Source organism: Phyllostomus discolor, chromosome 7, assembly GCF_004126475.2.
Source record: "Phyllostomus discolor isolate MPI-MPIP mPhyDis1 chromosome 7, mPhyDis1.pri.v3, whole genome shotgun sequence".
NCBI lineage: Eukaryota > Metazoa > Chordata > Mammalia > Chiroptera > Phyllostomidae > Phyllostomus > Phyllostomus discolor.
The window spans coordinates 37,262,835-37,285,803 of NC_040909.2; positions in this window are offsets into that span (position 1 = coordinate 37,262,835).

The window sequence follows — 22,969 nt, forward strand, 5'->3', positions numbered from 1 at the left end:
TTAGAAGAAAAAAATAAGTAAATAAAACCTGCCCTATGTAAAGACCCTTGGCAGAGGGTGACTGACTGTGTTATGTAAGGAGGCAAAAACCAAGGGCTCAGAGCCACAGACAAGAATCACATCCTAGCTCTGCTACAGTTCTGGTATGTCCTGGTCCTCTTACCTCAAGCAATTGAATTGCTTTCTTCGAGTGTCAATATCCTCATATATAAAATGGGGGTAGCAGTGGTAATAATGGTTAATCTCAGTATCGATCTGACTAGGTCACAGTACTCTGATATTTGATCAAGCATTATTCCAGATGTTTCTGTGCAGGTATTTTTTAAGGATGACATTAACATATAAATCAGTAGGCTTTCAGTAAAGCAGATTATTCTTCATAATGTGGGTAGGACTCATATAATCAGTTGAAGGCCTTAATTTAAAAAAGAAAAAGAAGAAAGAAAGAAAAGACTGACATCTTTTGGAGAAGAGAGAATTCTCCCAGAAAACCACCTTTGGACTTGAACTGCAACTCTTCCCTGGGTCTCCAGCCTGAGAGCCTCACCTTAAAGAATTTGGACCTGATAAGCCTCCACAATTGCATGAGCCAATTTCTTAAAATAAACCCCTCTCTCTCTCTCTCTCTCTCTCTCTCTCTCTCTCTCTCTCTGTCTCTCTCATAGATACACACTACTGTCAGGGAGGGGGGAAATGGATTTTCTCTGCCCTCTTAGTTCAAAATGGAGGCCTGCACATTAAACTGGCAAAAGGCAGATTTTAACCCATGTACATTTACAGGAGTTCACAGAAAAATGTGACTAGGAGGTGGTGAGAATTGGAGGCTTCATAGGGGAAGAGGAGGGTGGAAGGACATTTACAGGCAAACAAATGACTTCTTAGCACTGAGGGAGGGTGGGAAGGGCACTATAGAAGAACAGTGTCTTTTGGGAACAATACATGGGCCCTTAGGCGAATAGACAGGAGACTCTATAGTTTTGTGACAATGCCTGTTTAGGTACGGTGCTGATTTCTGTTACTGGTGATTCCAGTTGCTCTTTTCTGGTTCCAGAACTCCCGAGACTCCTGGGGAGAGGATTTGTGAGTTGTGTCCTTTTGGGAGGCTCTGCTTTTATGCAGATAAGCACCTGTTGACTCTCAGATGCCCTCAGCTCAAAGTAACTTTTATGCCATGTGGTGCATCTGGCCCCCTTCAACATCCCATTGGCTGTTCCTCTGGAGAACCCTGGCTAATGCGGTGGGATATTAGATATAATGTACGTAAAATTAGATACAAGGTATGTTAGGAATTGTTCTATGAATGATAGCAGTTATAGGTTTCCCCTGCTCTCTGAAAGTAAGCTGAATGAAGTAAAGCAAGGAGGAAAATACCATTAGTTTATATGGAGGAATTTTTTAGCATTCCCAGAACCCCCAAAATAACCAAATTGTACCAAATGCACTTAGGTCCAGTTTTATGCTAAAATAACACCCTTACGAGCTCCCTACGCTTTTCTGATGGATACATCTTGCTAACAGATGCACAAAATAAATGGAGACAAAGAAGAGATGCTCACAGACACAGTTCAAAGCTCTGGCAGCTTGATGCTGAGGAGCTGAGTGCAGGTCCTGGGGAAGGAGCTTGGGGGGGCCACTTGCTGTTTGGGGTGCACCTGCCTCTATAACGGCTGCTGCAAAACAAACACTGAACCCTATCCTGTCTTTTCGCATTTTTCATAAAAGCAAAAATCCCTTTCTGATTTCCTTTGGTTAGCAAAAACAGGTACTAATATAGTGTAGGTCTTTCATGAAAATGACGTGGTATAATGCAAACTGTTGAAAAGTAGGAGATACACGTATTACTGATTTGTCCTAAGGGAGATATCAGATAAATATTTTGACCAAATTATGAGCTTGAATGTCTTAAATTGTTTGGATTGAATCTTCAAAGTCTAAAAATGTATGCAAATATGGAAGTTACAACCGTACAGTTATGTGACTGGTGGCTGACATTACACCAGAACTGAGGCAGCCACGTTACTCTGCATCTCCCAAGCAGTTGCCAGTGGAGACTCTAGAACAATGTGGCCTTCGCTCAAAATGCATAATATGGAGCCAAGTTTTTCCATTTTTGACCTATTCTAAAGCAGCGAAACAAATTCATTTGTAATAACTTTTAAAACATGGCAGATAACTAAACTAAAAAGTACTTTGAAATTAGATGGAATTTTCCATTTATGTGACATAAAATGTGAAGCTGACTTCACAATATAGATTCCACCATTGCTGTACTGGTGCAGTCAAAGTAGACCACGTTGTAACAAGCGAGCCCCAAAGTCTCCATAGCTGAAACCTAAGGGATTATTTCTCATTCACACTGTGGGTCCAGCGGCTCCCCAGGTGTCTCCCTTCTGAGCAGTGACACAGAGATCCCAGCTGCCTTTGTCTCATAGCATCATGGGAACTGGTGGCCTCCAGTTGCTGTGGCAAGAGTAGAGAACCCAGGGAGCTTCGTCCTGCCTCAGCTGGGATCACATATCATTTCTGATGGCCAGAACATTCCTGGGGCCCTACCTAAGGGTGAGGGGCTGGCTAGTGTGGTCTCCCAAGTGCCCCGGAAGGAGAGAACTGGATTTGATGACCCCTGACCCTCTCTGCCATCCTGGTTCTTGAGTGTGGGAAGCAACAGAAGCCACCAACAGTGGCCAAGGCAGCAGGGGGAAGGGAACAGTCTCTTCTATTTTATTTTCATTGGTTTTAAATTTATTTTTCAATTATAGGTGACATACAGTATTATATTAGTTTCAGGTATACAACATGGTGATTAGACATTTATGTCACTTACGAACTGACCCTCTGACAAGGCAGGTAGCCACCTGACACACATACAGGTGAGCAAGCTCTCCAGGTGACTCCCAGGGGGAGCACCGCCCACTGGGTGGGTGTGATTGGAAATCTATCTCAGTACTTTATAAGCACACTTAGGGCCCATAAAGTGAGACGTTGACAGCCTCTTTCAGGAAAACACTCCCTGAAGCTGTTCCGTGAAGAAAAGCCTTTTTATAAAGCATATGTGTTGTGACTGTTTGGAGTACAACTGTTTATGACATCCGAGAAGAGGCATATAGAAACCAGCTGTTCAGGGAAAGGGAAAACCTTCCAATGTTTGTGTTTTAAATCTTCATAGTTTTTAAAAATTCATTCAAATAAGATAGCATCTGCCTAATTTTGTGGGTGTGGGTGTCCTTCAAAGCAGAGCCAGGGCCCAGACAGCACGTGACATGGTAGAGAGGCCAAGTGCCCCTCCCCAGGGTGCCCATGAGCATTTAAAGTAGGTTGAAGTGGAACCTAATGAACAAAATAGAACCTAATGAACTAACAAGCAAAACAGAAACAGACTCATAGACACAGAGGACACACTGACAGTTGTCAGAGGGGAGGGGGTTGCAGGGCTGGGTGAAAAAAGTGAAAGTGTTAAGGGAGAAAAAAATCACAGATGCAGACAACAGTGTGGTGATTACCAGAGGGAAGGGGGTGGGGCAGGTAGAAGAGGGTAAAGGGGAATAAATGGTGATGGAGGGAGACTTGACTTGGGGTGGTTAACACACAATACAATATAGAGATGATGTGTTATACAATTATACACCTGAAACCTATATAATTTTATTAAACAGTGTCACCCCAATAACTTCAACTAAAAATTAAAAATAAAACAAATTGAAAATCCCTCTCCAACTTTTGATATCACTAAATAAGATCTCCTCCTTTGCCTTTATGGGTCTGTGAATTAATTTTGCAGAGAAGCTGAAAGCTTTTCTGAGCATTTCCTAAGGGCTCCAAATAGGGTCAGCTCTGGTGTTTTCCAATAAAATAAAAGAACCGCTTCGGTATCCTGCAGGTTTTATTCTGACCAGTCAATGCAGCCAAACAAGAGCAAATACTGATGCATGTGTCTGACTGAGCTGCTTCTCCAACAGTTTCAGGCTCATACCCACGGTTCTTGGCAGACCAGACCGCACAGAGTGGTCCTCCTGCATGGGCAGCCTGTATCGTATCTTCACTGAACTGCATTGTAATCTCCATGTGGGGTTCAGTAACACAAGAGCCTCTGTTAATGCTCAGAAATACATTCTACTCCCACCAGCAGGAGAAGTCTTCCTGCAGCTGCCAGTTGGGCGATGACGAAAGATGCTGCCTCCATCAACAGCCTCTTCTATTTGTGCAAGAGGGGATGGGCCGACAGAGCACTGCACAAAGCGGCCAGGGCAGGATTCAGGAGTAAAATCACCTTCATGCTATTTCTAACTGTGGAGCTGAGGTGAGAGTCACTAGCACAAAAGAGCAAGGTGATCAGCTTTGTGGTGGCCTGGACAGAGTTAAAGGAACAGAGCTTAGAAAGCCTCTTCTTCTGTTGCTAGCATCAGCAACCACAGACATTGATTGGAAAAGGTCATTGTTAATGTAAACTTCCCAGGCCGAGACAAACCAAGAAAAAGGCCAACAATTCTATCACTACATCGAGTTTATTAAGGGAGCTTACATGTGAGGCATGCCTTGGGCAGTGGCAAGGTGCCACGGACATCCTCTGCACCACGTGGCAGGCGATAAGGGGTTGTATAGTACAGGGCAGGATGGATGGAGGACGGGGGTGACCCATCCAAATTAGGGAAAATGCCTTACATGCTTGCCTGAGGCTGGGCAAAGGTCTGTTCAAGCAACCGGCATGCCTGGGGGCCAGGGTGGGGGGTCCATCAGATTATTTCCGAGAGGATTTCAGGACGCAGTCTCTGTTCCAGCCAGGATCCAGTGGGCAGGTCCGGCAGTGGCCAGGCAGTGGTCAGGCCACGAAATAGTCTCTCCTCCATAGATGTAAGGCATGGGCCCTGCCTGCTGGCGGCTTCTAGTTAAGGATGTTGAGCAACGGAAAGAAAGCCCTGAAAACGTCCAGCAATCCCCTGTCTGGTGTGACTAGTTTCAGAAGGGCTGCACTCAACCATCCTGACCAACAAGCCCAGGCCATCTGGGTTTATTCCAGTTAAAGCTGCTCAGATTGAGTTTAGGTTGCCCTCGTGACTCCTGGGCCAGTGCGACCATTAAGGAGGCACAAGCGCCTTCCTCAGGGCACCGGGAACTCATTCCACCCATTCCTACTCTTCTGTTCTCTCTGACACACACAGGCCTTGATTTCATTCCCGATCCACTTGGATGGAATACTAACTCTGCCCCTGTTCTGCCACATATAAAGTCTATCTATCTGAAACCCACTCCCCAACCTACCTGATACCTTAAAAATGGTGAATATTGCTGTGTAAATCATAGCTCAATAAACCTTCTTAACAAATACATCCTTGAAGCTTCTGTTTATCTCAGTAACCCTCCCTCCAGGCTCTGACTCCCCACACAGACCCTGGCCGATAGGCTCTAAGAGAGAACAAGCCTGCATCTTCCTTTCTTTTAGGTGATGGAGACTTGGTGGCCTTCAGAAGAAAAGAGAAACCTCGGGGTGTCTCGGAATGCAGCTCCATCCCTGCCTTTTCAGTCGGGCGACAGTGGGAAAAGTCCCAGGAGGCCTGGATGACTTTTCTGGATGGGGCTTGGCTGGAATCACAGAACAACAACCCAGGGAGGTGTCAATGACATTGAAGATTTCTGTGAGGTTCGGGGAGTCGAATTTGATGATGAAGGCAAGAAGTTCTTCCAAAGATCTGCAGCAGGTGCTGTCCCCATAGCGTGGCAGGAAGAGATTATAGAAATGGGACTTTGAAGAATGAAATGGCCCCAACAGGCCTGCAGGTTGTGGGGAGGTAACTCATCCAAGTCTGGTGTGTGTTTGTTATTATAAGCTGTTCTCTCTACCAGACGGGCAGCGGGAGTCTCAGCTGACCTAGCCCTCCGATGTCCCTGTTAACCTAAAAATTAAAAAAAAAAAAAAAGCCTTTCAAAGTGAGAGGCAACAAGCATTTATTCAGATGCACAAGAGAATAGCTATTTGGGAAGCACTGATTCCAGCAGAAAACCAAGCAGTGTCCCAATTAGGAGACAAAGGCAAGGGGCGTTCAGGAGCGAGGGAAGGGGAACAGTTACGTCCATAGAAGGAAGGCATTTCTACTGGTGCAGATGACACAACATGGTGATGTTAATTCTAAGTCATGTTTTTAATTTCCAGTCCAGTAGTCATAATAACGGCTTTCTTGTTATCTTCGCAAACAGTTTTTGGGGGCATCATGTTGCCCTAGGCCCAGTCCGAAGGTTATTTTGCCCAGTTTTAACCTTCCAAGATTTGAGACACAAGGCGTGCATGGCCGTTGCTCTGGGACGGCAGCTTGGCTCCAGTGTGAAGTGGCTCCCTTTACACTGTTGCTGACGCCCTAACACACAAAGCCTGTTGGGGAGAGGACCCGTCAAGCGGGAGGGGCATCTGAACCATAAAGCAATTCGAAGGACAGGCAGGCTCACCACTTTCCTGCTCTCTCTTTTCTCCTGTCTTCCTTTCCTTCTTCCCTCCTTTCCCCCCTTCCTTCCTCCCTCCCTCCCTTTCTTTTTTCATAAAGATGAGTAAAGTCTCAGTTTTCACTGAGGGCTGGGAAGGGAACACCCAGGTTTATTTTGATAAACTAAAAGCATGAGTCTTCTACTTCCATGTCCCTGAAAATTACACAAAGTCCTAGGAACAGAGAAGGGAACTTTGTGGTGTGCACAGAAAATGAGCATTTGCAATTCTTGGTAAATAATCATTTTAGTTTTCCTTTGTTTATATCCTTCCTTCCCTTTATCTTTCAGTATTTCTCCTGCTTCTGTACTTATAAAAAGGCGTTTGGTACTGGAAATAAGTATGCCTGATATTCTCCTCATAAAAAAAGAGTGGATTGTAATAGTAGGCAATATTTCAGATTACAAAATAATTTTTAATTTATGGAAAGTCTTTTCTATGTTTTTGAAATATTTTATCATTTTAGTGTTGAAGTATTTTAAATGAAAATATATATGATGTCTGTGAATTATTCTGTAAATTAAGTCCTTTAAGTAACACCTACAAATTGTTTACACTTATAAGTCCATATGGTATTGGTTCCTAAACTCTGCTGAATTTTGGAATCACCCAGGGATCTTTTAAAAATATTAATGTTTTTTAAAAAAATACCTAGGTTGTGGGTTAGATCCCCTGTCAGGTGTGTACAGGAAGCAAACAATCAATGCTTCTCTCATCTGTCATCTCTCTATCTCTCCCTCTCTCTCATACACACAAACACACACACACACACACACACACACACACACACACAAATCAATAAAACCAAATCCTCAGATGAGAATTAAAAAGATAAAATGAGCTTATGAGGGGGGACCTCCCCAAAATGGAATTTACTTCTCAAAAATAATGTATTTATTCTTACATGTTTAAACTTCAGTCACCTTCAAAGTACTCTCCATTTGATGCAATTCACCAATCAAGATTTTTTCCCACTGCTCAAAACGGTTTTTGAACTCATGTATTTTGAAGCCTCTTAGTGCTTCTGCCATTTTTTGTTTCCACATCAGCAAAACATTTCTCTTTAAGGAGTTTTTTCATCTAGGGAAACAAAAATAGGTCACTTGGGACAAAATCAGGTAAATAGGGAGGATGGGGCATGGGGGTCATGCCGTTTTTGGTCAAAAACTGGTTTACACTCAGAGAGGGGTGGGCAAGTGTGCTTGTGAATTATCCATCATGAAAAAGGCAAATGTGTTGAATCTCTAGAAAAAAAAAATCACAGAAGCCAAATGCAGCCTCTTACAACATCACCAGCTGGTACACTGATAGAGATAGGTTCCTAGAACACTCACCTAGCGGGGGAATTCTATCCTATAAGGGTTCTGCCCTCCAGAAAATAATTCCATTTTGGGGGGATCCCCTCTCATATGTTTTTATAGAAAAGTTTCATAAACATAATAAAACATTGGAAGAAACAAAAACATCTATGAGTGAAATATTTAGACAAAGAAGAACCAGGGACATGTCACTTTTTAAAAAAGACTTCATTATTTGTTTGTTTATTTATTTATTTGAGAGGGGGGAAGGGAAAGAGAAATGGAGGGAGGGAAGCATCGATGTGCTAGAGACACATGGATTGTTTGCCTCTCACACGCCCCAACTGGGGATCTGGCCAGCAGCCCAGACCTGTGGCCTGACTGGGAATCAAACCAGTGACCCTTTGGTTCAGAGGCTGACACTCAATCCACTGACCCACACCAGCCAGGGTGGGACAAGTCATTTTTACTCTTCTAGATAGTCAGGGATGATTTGAAACATTTGTTTCCTAAAGGAGGAGATGGACTTGATACATTGCTGAAAAGGACTTAGAAGTACCCTGCAAAGCAAAAGGTAGGGATGCTGCTTTCAGAGGAAACAATGATGAATCATCCATTTTAAGATGGCAAATCACAAAGAGTTAAAAAATATTCTCAGCCCTGGCTGGCGTAGTTCAGTGGATTGAGCTCGGGCTGGGAACCAAAGTGTCCCAGGTTCGGTTCCCAGCCAGGGTACATGCCTGGGTTGCAGGCCATAACCCGCAGCAACCGCACAGTGATGTCTCTCTCTCTCTCTCTCTCTCTCTCTCTCTCTCTCTCTCTATCTCCCTCCCTTCCCTCTCTAAAAATAAATAAATAAAATCTTTTAAAAAAGAGTAAAATTAAAAAAAATATTCTCAATTGTTTCTCTTGAATATCATCAGATTTAAGATGTTTCTCATTTAGGTGACCAGGCATGAATGTGAAATAACTCAATGATTTAAACTTTGCTTCTTAGTAATTGCATGTTTTGAAATCATAAGAGCCTGCCAGATCAGTTTCTGAAGATTATATTATATGTATCATTAGAGCAATTTAATAATAAGACCTATTTTTGTAAAGTGTTTGAACAGTAAAACATGATCAAAACTACTTAAAATGTGTAACCCTTGCTTCTTAAATGGTTGGTCTTGGCAAGAATAAGCCAAAGGAAGAAAAACAATGCATCAAGGGAAAAAAACGATAGAGAAAAATTTTTTGGCCTGGGAGACTTACCAGATAAGCCTTTTGATTATCAAAAAATGTTAACACTTACTTAATTTCCTTGGGTCATCTAGGATAAATAATAGCAGTTATTTAGGTTCGGTTATTCTTTCAATAAATATTGCTGCCTGCCGTGTGCCGGGCTCCACTTTGGTTTGGGGAGCTATGCTGGGCTTTGCCTCTGTAGGACTTCCAGACTGGAAAATGCTTTTGTTCTCTCTCTGTCTCAGCAAAACTTTATACCTCTCTGGGTAGGGATGAAATTTGTTCTTTCCATTTTCTTCCAGATTTTCTGCACCAAACACATATTTCTTTTAACAATCAGGGGGGAAAGCATACTGATTGAAGCAAGGCAGGACCCATTGCTATTGGACCTGGGTGCGTGGGGCATGCCTGGGCTGGCTGCAGCAATAACTAGCCTCCAAGGGCCCCCCCTCCTGGTCCAAACATGGCAGCCCAGGTCCTGGAGTCAGGCCAGGACCCCTGCTGTGAGCCAGCAGCGTCTCAGGACAGGGCTGGGTTAGATCAGTGGTTCCACAATCCAGACCGTGAACTGGGGCTGGTCAGTGAAGTTTTCACCAAACCTCAGAGAAGTGAAAGAAAGAACAATGCAGCAAGTGTTTCCTGTGCTATTCACTTCAAAATATTTTTTCTGAATTAGTTAAAATATCATCTTTTATGAAGTCACTGAATCTGGAAATCTCTGACTTGGATGACCTTGGATGGCATTCCAACTGTAGGGAAAACGATGTATCGTCTAGAGGAGGATCTGCAAACGTTTTCTGAAAAGACCAGATAGTAAACATTTTAGATTCTGCAGATGGCAACTGTTTCTCTGCTTTTGCAGTGGGAAAGTTGCCATAGATGATATATAAGGACTGAATATGGCTGTTTGCCAATAAAGCTTTATTTACAAAAATAGGCAGTGGGCCTGGATGCAGCCCACAAGAAGTAGTTCACTGTTCCCAGTCATAAATAAAGTCTTATTATGAAACCCTGCCCCTCTCATCTGCACTGCCATCTGTCACATGCATTCCTGTCACTCCCACAATTTCTGCATGCGGCAGGAGAAGCCGTCGGGGAAGGAGAGGCAGGGAGGAGAAAGGCAGGAGCCAGAAGAACCGAGGACAGCCTCGGAAGTTCACCTGCTAGGGGTGCTGGGGACACCGGGCCTTTGAGGCCATCAGTGCGAACCAGCATTCCAGGGGCACAGTGGAGGTGAGCACCATTTTGGAGTCCTGGTCAACAACCCTCCTCCACGGTTTGCCATGGTGCAAATGCAGCATGTCCACTTAAATCGACGGGGTTGTTTTACAACTGATTTGAGAGAGAGAAAGAGAGAAACTTCGACTCATTGTTTCACTTATTTATGCATTCACTTGTTGATTCTTATATGTGCCCTGACCAGGGATCGAACTCACATCCTTAGCATATCGGGTTGATTATCTAACCAATTGAGCTACCCAGGCAGGGCCCACTTAAGCTTAAATTACAGAAAACAACAAACTAATTTTTTTCTGGTATAAGGATGTTCTAAAAGTTGCATAGGACATATTTATCCTTTAAAAAAATCACCTGTTATCTATGAGTACAGAAAAGCAACTTAAGAATAGTCTGTAGTCAGGATTAAAGAAGACGCAGGAACACTCCTAGCTCCATGCCTACAGAATGTGCCGTCAGAGCCGCAGCTGGGCTGCCCGAACCTGCCAGACCTGAGCTCCGGTACAGCTTCTGGGAATCTCTCCGGCAAGTCTGTACTCAGGCTCTCTCTCACCCAGGGAGCTGGCCCGGCAACGGTGCCAACACCACCACCCCTACTACCATTAATAACCACTCAATAAATGCTTCCAGTTTCTGAGCACCTACTGTGCTCAATATGTGTGCTGGGTGCTGTGCATGGCACTCTTCGTGTATTACACCGGATGCTCACGATCACCCTGTGAAGTGGGCAGTATAACCTGCACTGTACCGATGAAGGACAGCTCCAGGGATGAATTGACGTTTCCAAGTACACAGTACATGCTGAGTAACCCCAGGCCTACCTGACAACTCATTTTTTTTACCCTCACCCGAGGACATTTTTTTTTATTGCTTTTACAGAAAGAGAGGAAGGGAGAGAAACTTTGATGGGAGAAAGAAACATCAACTGGTTGCCTCTGGTACATGCCCAGACTGGGGACCATGTGTGTCCAGATTGGGGGTCGCACATGCCCATGCCCAAACCAGGGATCAAACCCACAGCCTAGGCATGTGCCCTGACTGGAAATCAAACCACAACCATTTGGTTATGGGATGACGCTCTGACCAACTGAGCCACACCTGCAGGTTGTACCTGACAACTCTTGGCTACAAAGTTACTGGTTTCCCAGGGTAGTAACTGCCTCTGCCCCTCCCTACTCCCTGAAATGTCTCTACAGGCCTCAGAACAGTTAGTGGACCAAGCCCAAGGAAAACATAATTAAAATACATGTATATTTTGTAGGCCCTTAATGGACTAGCAGGCCTGGACTAGAGAGAGGTGAGTGAAGCACCTAGGGCAGAATTTTGATGACGAAATCCCTCTCAGGTAACTGTAGAGTCAAAACTTGCACAAAACAAAGCAAGCGCCTCCTTCCACTTTGTGCCCTGAGGCTTCCACGCCTCTCACACTAGTTTTACTCCACGGACTAGACAGCTCAGGTGTAGCTACTCAGGAAAATCCTTTTGAAACTGCACTTCTTTATTTCTTTGTATCTTCAAAAACAACCATCTACATTCATTCATTCAACAAATATTAATTCAGGTCTACCACGTGCTGGGCCTCTTAGGAGCTGGGAAGACAGCCCAAGACAGACCGCACCCACTCAGAAGGTTTGCGGAGCCCTCTGGCTAGCTATCTTTATTAACCGATATGGCTCAAAACATTCTCCTTCTTCTCTTGTCACCTTTCAGTTGGTGCCAAGGACCAATAAACACAATGCCAGGGGTTATTTAAGAACCGAAAGTCAGTTTCCCCTCTTCCTTTCCTCTTTAAAAGAATTTCTCCCAGGTTTATGCTTTAAAATCCTTGTTCTGGAAAAGCCATGAAATAGACCTTGTACACTCCTAGTTACATCTCCCTTAAAGTGGAAAGTTACAGGCAGGCTCAATGTCACATCCAGACTGGATCGTGTGTTGTTTTAACAAATGCCAGTGGAATGAAGGCACGAAGGCCACGCCGGCACATGTCAGAACTGGTAACGGGGCAGACAATGGTGAAATAGCAGCTCCACAAACAAGCATTTGGATGCCCTCATCTGCCCTCGCTTCCCAGGAGTGGGAGCCCTCCAGCGCTCGCCTCTGCTCGAGGAGTTGGGGCCCTTAACACAGCACTGCCGATGGATGCTGCAGTGCAGAGGTTTGCCGGCACACTCAGAGTTCTCGAGATCATTGTCACTTTGCAGGTCTCTGTCAGAAATGTTTCCTGTCATAGCTCAGGGTTTGGTCAACTCTAAGCCACTTAGTCTGTGGACTCTCTGGTCTCCTTGCCTGTCCCTCCCACTGTCCATGTTGGATTATGTTGTCACCCATTGTGTGTAGGGATGCAGAAAGGAAGAGAAACAAATCCATCCATTTGGTTTGGAAACAGGAATCTCAGAGGAAAGCCAAAGCCCTTCCCTGAAATCTGGATTCTCCGAGAACTTCAGTGACACTCTCTCTGTGCTCACCTTCTCTCATCCCCCTTTTTATTTCATAGACATAGGTCACTCAGCTAATGAGCCCCAGATGCGACATTAAGTTGGGCATTTTTAAATATTTTTATTTTTCAATTACAGTTTACATTCAATGTCATTCTGTATCATCTTCAAATGAACAACACAGTGTTTAGAAAATCATGTACTTTACAGAGTAGACCCCCAATGTTTCAAGAACTCACCTGGCCCCATACCTAGTCGTTCTGATATTATTGACTAGTCATTCCAATATTATAGTATTCCCTATGCTGTATTTTACATCTCTGTGACTGTTTTGCAATTATCAGTTTGTCCTTGTTAATTCCTTCACCTTTTTACCTAGCCCTCCAGCCCCTTCCCCTGACAACTGTTGGTGTGTGTTGAGAATATTCCTATAACACTTGAGACACCAAAGGAGTGGGTGCCTATATTAACCCTTTCCCCTCCCTGGCACAGTGACCACCTGGCCAGTACAAGTGACCATAAGCCAGCACCACCACACCCGGGGAGAAGGAGGGACAGTGGGGAAGACCAAGAGAAAAATGCGGTTCCAGGTCAAACTTTACTTCCAATCGGACCCTGTACCAAAGACCAACTCAGAGGAAATGTGTGTGTGGAAGGTGTCCTGTGGACAACAGTTCCAGAGGGAATGTGTTTGCCTAGCTCTTCCCTAGCCAAACACTAGGGAGAGGGAGACTGTCGACATAATTGTGTCACGATGATGTGCCTGCACTTGGCCCTGTGGTGTGCCGGAGCCAACTCTGCTCACCTCTCCTCTACTCCATGTTCAGGGGGCAACCTCACCCTGGTAGCTGGAATTAGGCCATAGTGGGTATATCTACATCACCAAAATCAGCAAATCCTACACATCAGGGTTTGTTTTTCTGGAGAGCAGGTGGTTAAGTATTTCTCAGCACTTCGTTCACTTATCTCTGAAATACACTATGGCTGGTGAGTTGTGACTCTGCCGGGACCCTGCAGGGTCTGCCCCAGCTTTGGTTCCTTTTGCAGGGGGTGGGCAAGGCTGCAGGGGAGAAACAGCCAAAGAGACACAAGCCACTGCCCCTGGCAGACACTCACCAGGCAGAAAGGCTGAAAGAGCCAGGGAAAGCTGGAGGGGAGGCTGCCAACATCTAAAAGATGAGAGTAGGAGAACTCAAATGCCAGGGGCAAGCTCCAGAACCAGAACAAAAGGAGAGGAACACAAAGAGAGGAACTGGGCTGAGTGATCTGTAAGTGCACTATAGAAGTTTTACAGTGTAAAATTTACATAATGTTCCAGAGCTTGAATCACCACTCCACAGCCGGGGTTCTTTAAAAATGTGATTTGAGGGGCATGGGGAAGGTAGGAGGGGGTAAAGGAGTGATAAATGGTGATGAAGGAGAGGACTTGGGATGGTAAACACAATGCAATACACAGATGATGTATTATAGAATTGTACCCCTGAAAGCTATATAATTTTATTAACCAATGTCACCCCAATTAAATAAATTTTTAAAAAGTGTGATTTGACAAAGGTCATTTCATGTTAATGGATCTGCCACCTCTTTCCTTTACACTAACTTAAAGTAAATGTCAGTCATTCATTTGCAAAAACACAAAACACAGAGAGAAAGTCGAAAGTGTCCCCCACAGGCTCCAGAGAAAGATCTCCTTCTGATGAGAGTCTTGTCCTTCAGGCACCGACACCAGCACCACCCCAGGCACCTGCCACACACCTGGGCCATAGATCCCCAAAGCTGCAAAAACGAGTGGCTGCACTACTGGACATCAGTGACAAGACATTGGAATTCCCTCCTGCCCCATCATTCCCCCATTATAAAAATTTTGAGATTGGGAAATCAGGTATTGGGGTGTGTCATAGGCTGAATACTGGCCCCCCAAAATAGCCATGCCCTAATTCCTGTCAATGTTACCTTATATGGCAAAAGGACTTTGCAGATATAATTAATTTGAGGATTTTGAGATAGGGAGGTTATCCTGCACTAATAATCAGAACCCTCCTTTGAAGAGGAATTTGGGAGGAGTCATCAGGAAAAGGCTGTGGGATGCAGGGAAGTAGATGTCATTGGGGGAGTTACCCAATGGAGACAGAGGGAGAGGCCACAAGTCAAGGAAAGGAGGAAGTCACTAGAAACTGAGAACGACAAGAACAAGGATTCTCCTGGGTCCTAGAGAAGAAACCAGCCCAGCCAGCACGTTACCTTCAGCACAATGAAACTGACTGTGGATTGCTGGCCTCCAGAGCTGTGTTAAAAAGAAACAACAGACCCAAAATGGAGTCACTTTTCCTAAGCCCCACCAAGACTTAATACCTAACCTAAGCGCAGTTTCGACATCTCCCATGAATGGAATTTTAAGCCAGTCTGAAATTTCCTTGTCAGTGCTTGTGAGGTGATTGATCTGTCTGACAAGACCCCTTGCCCTCACCTAAGGAAAGGTATCTTTGCCTGAAACCATCTTGCCCACCAACTTTCCACCTTCCATTTCTTACAGCTCCTCAGAGCCCTCTTCTAGTTGCTAGAAAAGAAGTTTCTCAATTTGTGAATCATTTAATAAAGCCAATTAGACTTGCAAACTTACTTGGTTGAATTTTGTTCTTTAATAGCTGTAGGAAATTAAATTTGTGTGAAGTAGGTCATTAAATAATTTGTTTAAGCAGCCATAGGAAACTAACACAAGATACTCCATATTTTTTTTCTGGCCTTAGGAGAGTTAAGGAAACACAGAGGTGAAATTATTCTGAGAAGGAATAACTATGAATTTCACCAATGAGAAAACTATGTCTCCTGTTCCTTGACCCTGACCTTGACCCTGCCCCAGACTTTCTCCTCTTCAGGCTTTTAGGGAAGGGAGGACTTGAGAAGGAGAAAAGGGTTTTATGGTAGCCTACTCAACAGCCGTCTCCCCTTCTTCCTTGCACACAGATGCCAAGTATTGCTCATGGAAGCCGCATGCCCCTGCCTAGGGGATAAATCACCTCTGGTCTAAGCCCAGAATCCCCTTTGCCAATAATTGGTCTAGGCACGGTCATGTGACATCACCCTGGCCAATGAGAAGTAAATAGATGTGTGCTGGGATCCTTTTTAGATGAATTTTTTGGCCTACATAAGAGAAAACCGACACGGCGGAGCCGCCAAGGCTGGACGACGCGGTCGGAAAAGCGAAGCGGCGAGTCCCGCTGGGTAACGGCCTAGGCTACGAACCGGACGGCACCGGCCCCTTCCGGCAGGCTTCCTTGTTGCCGTTTGCTTTGCTGCCGGAGGTACACCCTATTTAAAATTGTTGCCAGATTAACACAAAGCCAACTTAAACAACAGCCCAAGACCAGCGAGCTTGGGGGGTCAAGGAAACAGTACCACTGAAACTCACTGCTACTCTACTAAAGAAGTTCACATCATAAACCGAGGGAGCCAGAACAGATCAATATAAGAAGCTGAGGTGAACAAGAAGAGTCTCACAAACAATGGGAAGACAAAGAAATACTCCCCAAATGAAAGGAAAGGAGGAAGCCTCAAAAAGAATGCTAAATGAAACAGAGGCAATTCAACTATCAGATATTGAATTCAAAGCAGTGATTGTCAGGAAGCTCAATGAGCTCACAATGAGCTACGAGAAGCTACAGGGAAGCTACAATGAACTCAATGAAAACTACATCAGCATAAAAAAGGAAATAGAAACTCTCAACAAGGGCCAAGAGGAAATGAAGAATACAATCTCTGAAATGAAGAACACAGTAGAAGGAATGAAAAGCAGGATCGATGAAGCAGAAGATCGGATCAGCGAGCTAGAGGACAAAATAGAAGAAAACACCCAGAAAGAGCAAGAAAGGGAAAAGAGGCTCAGAAAGAATGAAGAGGGATTAAGAGAAATGCAAGACAATATGAAACGTAATAATATCCGTATAATAGGGATACCAGAAGGAGAAGAAGAAGAACAAGGGATAGAAAACCTAGTTGAACAAGTGATGATGGAAAACTTCCCTAATTTGATGAGACAAAAAGTCACACAAATACAGGAAACACAGAGAGTCCCAATCAAGAGGAACCCAAGGAGGCCCACCTCAAGACACATCATAATTAAAATGGCAAAATTTCAAGACAAAGAGAGAATCTTAAAGGCAGCAAGGGAGAAGAAGGAAGTAACATACAAGGGGGCTCCAATAAGGCTAACAGCTGACTTCTCAATGGAAACACTCCAAGCCAGAATAGAATGGCAAGAAATAATCCAAGTAATGAGAACCAGAGGCCTGCAACCACGACTACTTTACCCAGCAAGGCTCTCAATTAAGATAGAAGGCCAAATAAGAAGCTTCTCAGACAAAAGAAGTCTAAAAGAATACACCTCCACTAAACCAACTCTGCAAGAGATGCTGAAGGGACTGCTTTAAGGAAAGAAAGGAAAAGAGAGAGTGAGAGAGGATCACACGTACATAAAAGGCAATGAATAAGTACCTATCAATAATAACCTTAAACGTAAATGGACTAAACGCTCCAATCAAAAGACATAGAATAGCTGATTGGATAAGAAAACATGACCCACACATATGCTGTCTACAAGAGACCCACCTCAGGATAAAAGATCTGCACAGGTTGAAAGTGAAGGGCTGGAAACAAATTTTCCAAGCAAATGGACAGGAGAAAAAAGCCGGGGTAGCAATACTCATATCTGACAAAATAGACTTCCAAAGAAGATCCATAAAGAGAGACCCAGAAGGTCATTTCATAATACTCAAGGGAAGAATTCACCAAGAAGACATAAACATAGTAAATATGTATGCACCCAACATAGGAGCACCTAAATACATAAAGAAAATCTTAGAGGACTTCAAGAAAGATATGGACAGCAACACAATTATTGTGGGGGATTTTAACACCCCTCTATCAAAAATGGACAGATCTTCCAAACAAAACATCAACAAAGATATTGTGGCATTGAACAATACCCTAGACGAGCTGGGCTTTACTGATATTTACAGAACCCTCCATCCCAAAGAAGCTAAATACACATTTTTTTCAAATGTACATGGAACATTTTCAAAGATTGACCACATGATAGGACACAAAACAAGCCTCAACAATTTCAAAAAAATTGAAATCATACCAAGCAATTTCTCGGATCACAAGGGACTGAAACTAGAAACCAACCACAAGGAAAAAAACCCAAAACACTCAAATTCGTGGAGATTAAACAGCATGCTATTAAACAATGAATGGGTCAAGAATGATATTAGGGAAGAAATCAAACGGTTTTTGGAAACAAATGAAAACGAACTCACAACAACCCAAAACTTATGGGACACAGCCAAGGCAGTCCTGAGAGGGAAGATCATAGCGATACAGGCCCACCTAAAAAAGTTAGAAACATTTCAAACAAACAACCTAACCCTACGTCTACAAGAACTCGAGGAACAACAACAAAGACAGCCCAGAGCAAGCAGAAGGAAGGAAATAACCAAGATCAGAGCAGAATTAAATGACATAGAGGCTAAAAGCACAATTCTAAAGATCAATGAATCCAAGAGTTGGTTCTTTGAAAAGATAAACAAAATCGACAAGCCTTTAAGCAGACTCATCAAGAAAAAAAGAGAGAAAACCCAAATAAACACAATCAGAAATGAAAGAGGAGAGATTACAACAGATACCACAGAAATACAAAGGATTGTAACAAATTACTACAAAGAGCTGTATGCCAAGAAATTTGAAAACCTAGATGAAATGGACAAATTTCTAGAAAAATATAACCTTCCAAAACTCAATAAAATGGAAGCAGAAAGCCTCAACAAACCAATAACAGCAAAAGAAATCGAAGCAGTAATCCAAAAACTCCCAACACACAAAAGCCCTGGACCAGATGGTTTCACAGGAGAATTCTACAAAGCATTTAAGGAAGAACTAACACCTATCCTTCACAGACTATTTCAAAAAATCCAAAAAGATGGAAGACTACCAAACTCTTTTTATGAGGCCAACATCATCTTAATCCCAAAACCAGATAAAGACACAACAAAGAAAGAAAACTACAGGCCAATATTGCTGATGAACATTGACGCTAAAATCCTCAACAAGATACTGGCAAACCGCATCCAACAGTACATTAAGAAGATCATACACCATGACCAAGTTGGATTCATTCCAGGTATGCAAGGATGGTACAATATACGCAAATCAGTAAATGTAATACATCACATAAACAAAAGCAAAGACAAAAACCACATGATCATATCAATAGATGCAGAAAAAGCATTTGATAAGGTACAGCACCCATTTATGATAAAAACACTCAGTAAAGTGGGAATAGAGGGAGCATTCCTCAACATAATAAAGGCCATATATGAGAAACCTACAGCCAACATTATACTCAATGGGCAAAAATTAAAATCTTTTCCACTAAGAACAGGAACAAGACAAGGATGTCCACTTTCACCACTTCTATTCAATATAGTACTGGAGGTTCTAGCCACAGCAATCAGACAAGAAAAAGAAATAAAAGGAATCCAAATCGGAAAGGAGGAAACAAAACTGTCACTGTTTGCAGATGACATGATAGTGTACATAGAAAATCCTATAGACTCCACCAAAAAACTGCTTGACCTAATAAATGAATTTGGTAAAACAGCGGGATACAAAGTCAATATCCAGAAATCAAAGGCATTTCTGTACACCAACAATGAAACAGCAGAAGCAGAAATCAAGAAAAAAATCCCATTTGAAATAGCAAAAAGGAAAATAAAATACCTAGGAATAAACCTAACCAAAGAGGTAAAAGACCTGTATTCAGAAAACTACATAACACTGAGGAGAGAAATCAAGGAGGACACAAACAAATGGAAACATATACCGTGTTCATGGATTGGAAGAATTAATATCATTAAAATGTCCATACTACCAAAAGCAATCTACACATTCAATGCAATACCGATTAAAGTACCAATGGCATATTTCACAGACATAGAACAAACACTTCAACAATTTATATGGAACCATAAACGACGCCGAATAGCTGCTGCAATTTTGAGAAAGAAGAGTAAAGTAGGAGGAATCACAATACCTGACATTAAACTATACTACAAGGCCACTGTAATCAAAACAGCCTGGTACTGGCATAAAAACAGGCACATGGACCAATGGAACAGAACAGAGAGCCCAGAAATAAACCCAAGCCTCTACGGTCAATTAATATTTGACAAAGGAAGCAGCAACATAAAATGGAATAAAAATAGCCTCTTCAACAAATGGTGTTGGGAGAACTGGACAGCTACGTGCAAAAAAATGAAACTCGAGCACCAACTTACACCTTATACAAAAATAGATTCAAGGTGGATAAAAGACTTAAATATAAAGCGTGACACCATTAAAGTCCTAGAAGAGAACGTAGGTAGGAAAATCTCAGATATTTCGCGCAGAAACTTTTTTACTGACTTGTCTCCTAGAGCAAGGGACATAAAGGAAAGAATAAACAAATGGGACCTCATCAAAATTAAAAGCTTTTGCACAGCTAAGGAAAACAGTATCAAAATAAAAAGAGAACCAACTGTATGGGAAAACATATTTGCTAATGATACCTCAGACAAGGGTTTAATCTCCAAAATATATAAAGAACTTACACGACTCCACTCTAAGAAGACAAGTAACCCAATTAAAAAATGGGCAAAGGACTTGAACAGACAATTCTCCAAGGAGGACTTACAGAAAATCCAAAGACACATGAAGCAATGTTCAATATCGCTAGCCATCAGAGAGATGCAAATTAAAACCACAATGAGATACCACTTCACACCAGTCAGAATGGCCATCATAAACAAAGCAACAAATAACAAGTGTTGGAGAGGATGTGGAGAAACGGGGTCCCTAGTGCACTGTTGGTGGGACTGCAGACTGGTACAACCATTATGGAAAGCAGTTTGGAACTTCCTCAGAAAACTAAAAATGGATCTGCCTTTTGACCCAGCAATTCCATTGCTGGGACTCTATCCTAAGAACACTAAAACACCAATACAAAAGAACCTTTGCACCCCGATGTTCATAGCAGCACAATTTACAATAGCTAGGTGCTGGAAGCAACCTAGATGCCCATCAGTAAATGAATGGATCAAAAAACTATGGTACATTTACACAATGGAATTCTATACAGCAGAAAGAAAGAAGGAGCTCATACCCTTTGCAACAGCATGGATGGAGCTGGAAAGCATTATGCTAAGTGAAACAAGCCAGGCAGTGAAAGACAAATACCACATGATATCACCTTTAACAGGAATCTAAACAACAAAACAAAACAAAACAAAAAACTAGCAAAATATAACCAAAGACACTGAAATAGGGGATAGTCTGACAGTGGCCAGAGGGGAGAGAAGAGGGAATTTCAGGGGGGAATGGGTAGGGATTACAGGAACAAATTTGGAGGACACATGGACAAAAACTAAGGGTGGGGGGTAATGGGGGGAAGGGGGGAGGGTTGGGTGGAGGGGCTGAAACGGGAGTAGGGGGCAGAAAACTGTACTTGAACAATGATTGAAATAAAAAAAAAAAGTAAAAAATAAATAAATAAATAAATAAATAAATAAATAAAGAGAGAAAACCACATGAAGTAAAGTTTTTTTGCCCCCTCCTAGTTTTAATGTTTAAGTTATGTTAGAAAAAGACAATGATGCCTTCCTGCCCTTGAGACCCCAGGGACGAGCTTGGAGACAAGAGCAAACACCTGAGGAGGAAAGTGGGGAGATGGAAGGGCTGGGTTGTTGATGACATCACTAAGCTGTCAAATTTACCCAGTGACCCTCCTCCCCTCAGACTTCTTAAGAAGGTAGCTCGTTTTAAGGCTTAAATTTTCCCTGATAGTTGAGTTTCTGGTTACTTGCTCCCAAACACATTTAAAGAATAAAAGGGTGAAGAAAAGGAGGAAAACAGAAAGCCAGAGGGATATATGTTAAGCCCTTTACAGAAGTGGACTGTCGGGTCTACAGCTGCCCGAGAGCCCCCAAAGTTAGCCCCCAAAGTACTGGATGACTGCCTGCTGGGGCGAGGGGCACCCACACATGAGTTAGATCCCTGCCCAAGCCTGTGGTGCTGGTACCATTGTGTCCCCATTTTATGTTAAGTTAAGGAGGCACTAAGAAGTGAAGTCACCAGACAAAGGACACACAGGTTAAGTCAGGAAAACAATGTTTAAGACCCAAATTTAACCATAGGTTGTCAGCACATTTCTTCCTCTTAATGGTGGAAGGGAAATTTAATCTGTAGTTCCTTCCAGGCCAGGCTGGTCCACACCCAGTTTTTCGGCAGCACGTGTGTGACTGGAATCTCGCCCCTGCTGTTCTACATTTCTCTTTAATCTACTTACAGTTGGTTGTCCAAACTTGGCTCTTCAGTAGCCCTGGAAACGGCAGAAACCCACCAATTGTACATTGTGAATGCTGACTAATTGACAGCTCTTCCTGGGGTCTTCCTGTCAGAAGAAAAAAGTCCTGGCTGCACCTAGACTATTATTTGCTTAACACAATGAAAGCACTCACAATAGCGGCGAGGAAAGATTTAGTGGGCCTGGAAGTCATGTAACCTACTAATCATGTCCAGGTCTTTTTGGAACAAACCAAGGCAGAATTTTAAAAGCTTTTGCCTCCTTGTGTCCTCCAAGATCACAAAACATAACAAATCATACTGCCTGGGCAGGGGCAACCATGACTCAGTGGTAGGGCCGGCAACAGCTCCCTGTCTGCAGGAAGGGAACCCGCTTATAGTAAAACAGGCAGTGGACTTGCTTATAATAAGAGTCCTTCATTTCAACTTTCCCCCCCTGCCAGCCCTAACCTACACTTAAAATCCGGAAGGAGAACATGCTCATTAAAGGACAAGACAACCGCCAGCTGATTGCAATCTTATAATAATACAATTTTTTATGCCAGAAAGGAGCACCCCAGCACATGAATCATCCAACCACTACTCTTTGCTTTTGCTCAGCTCATGTTCTTAGTTCTTTCCACCCACTGCCAACCTTTTTCCCCCCGCTGGAGAACAAACCTCACTTTGAGTTAATCCCCTGTCCCTGGTGCCAGATCCTGCCAGTAGCACAACCCACGTGAGGTGAGGTGAGGTATGTCTTACTGTCCTTAGCAGAAAGGAGCTGCGGTTGACAGGGTCTGTGGTATCTGGGGTTGGGAGCTAGGGGGCAGACAGCCTGAGCACCCTTGACTTTCTCCAGGACAACGGCAGAGCCAGCTGCACAGCTTACTTGCCACAGGGTAGCTGCCAATTCACTCACTTGGGTTGGA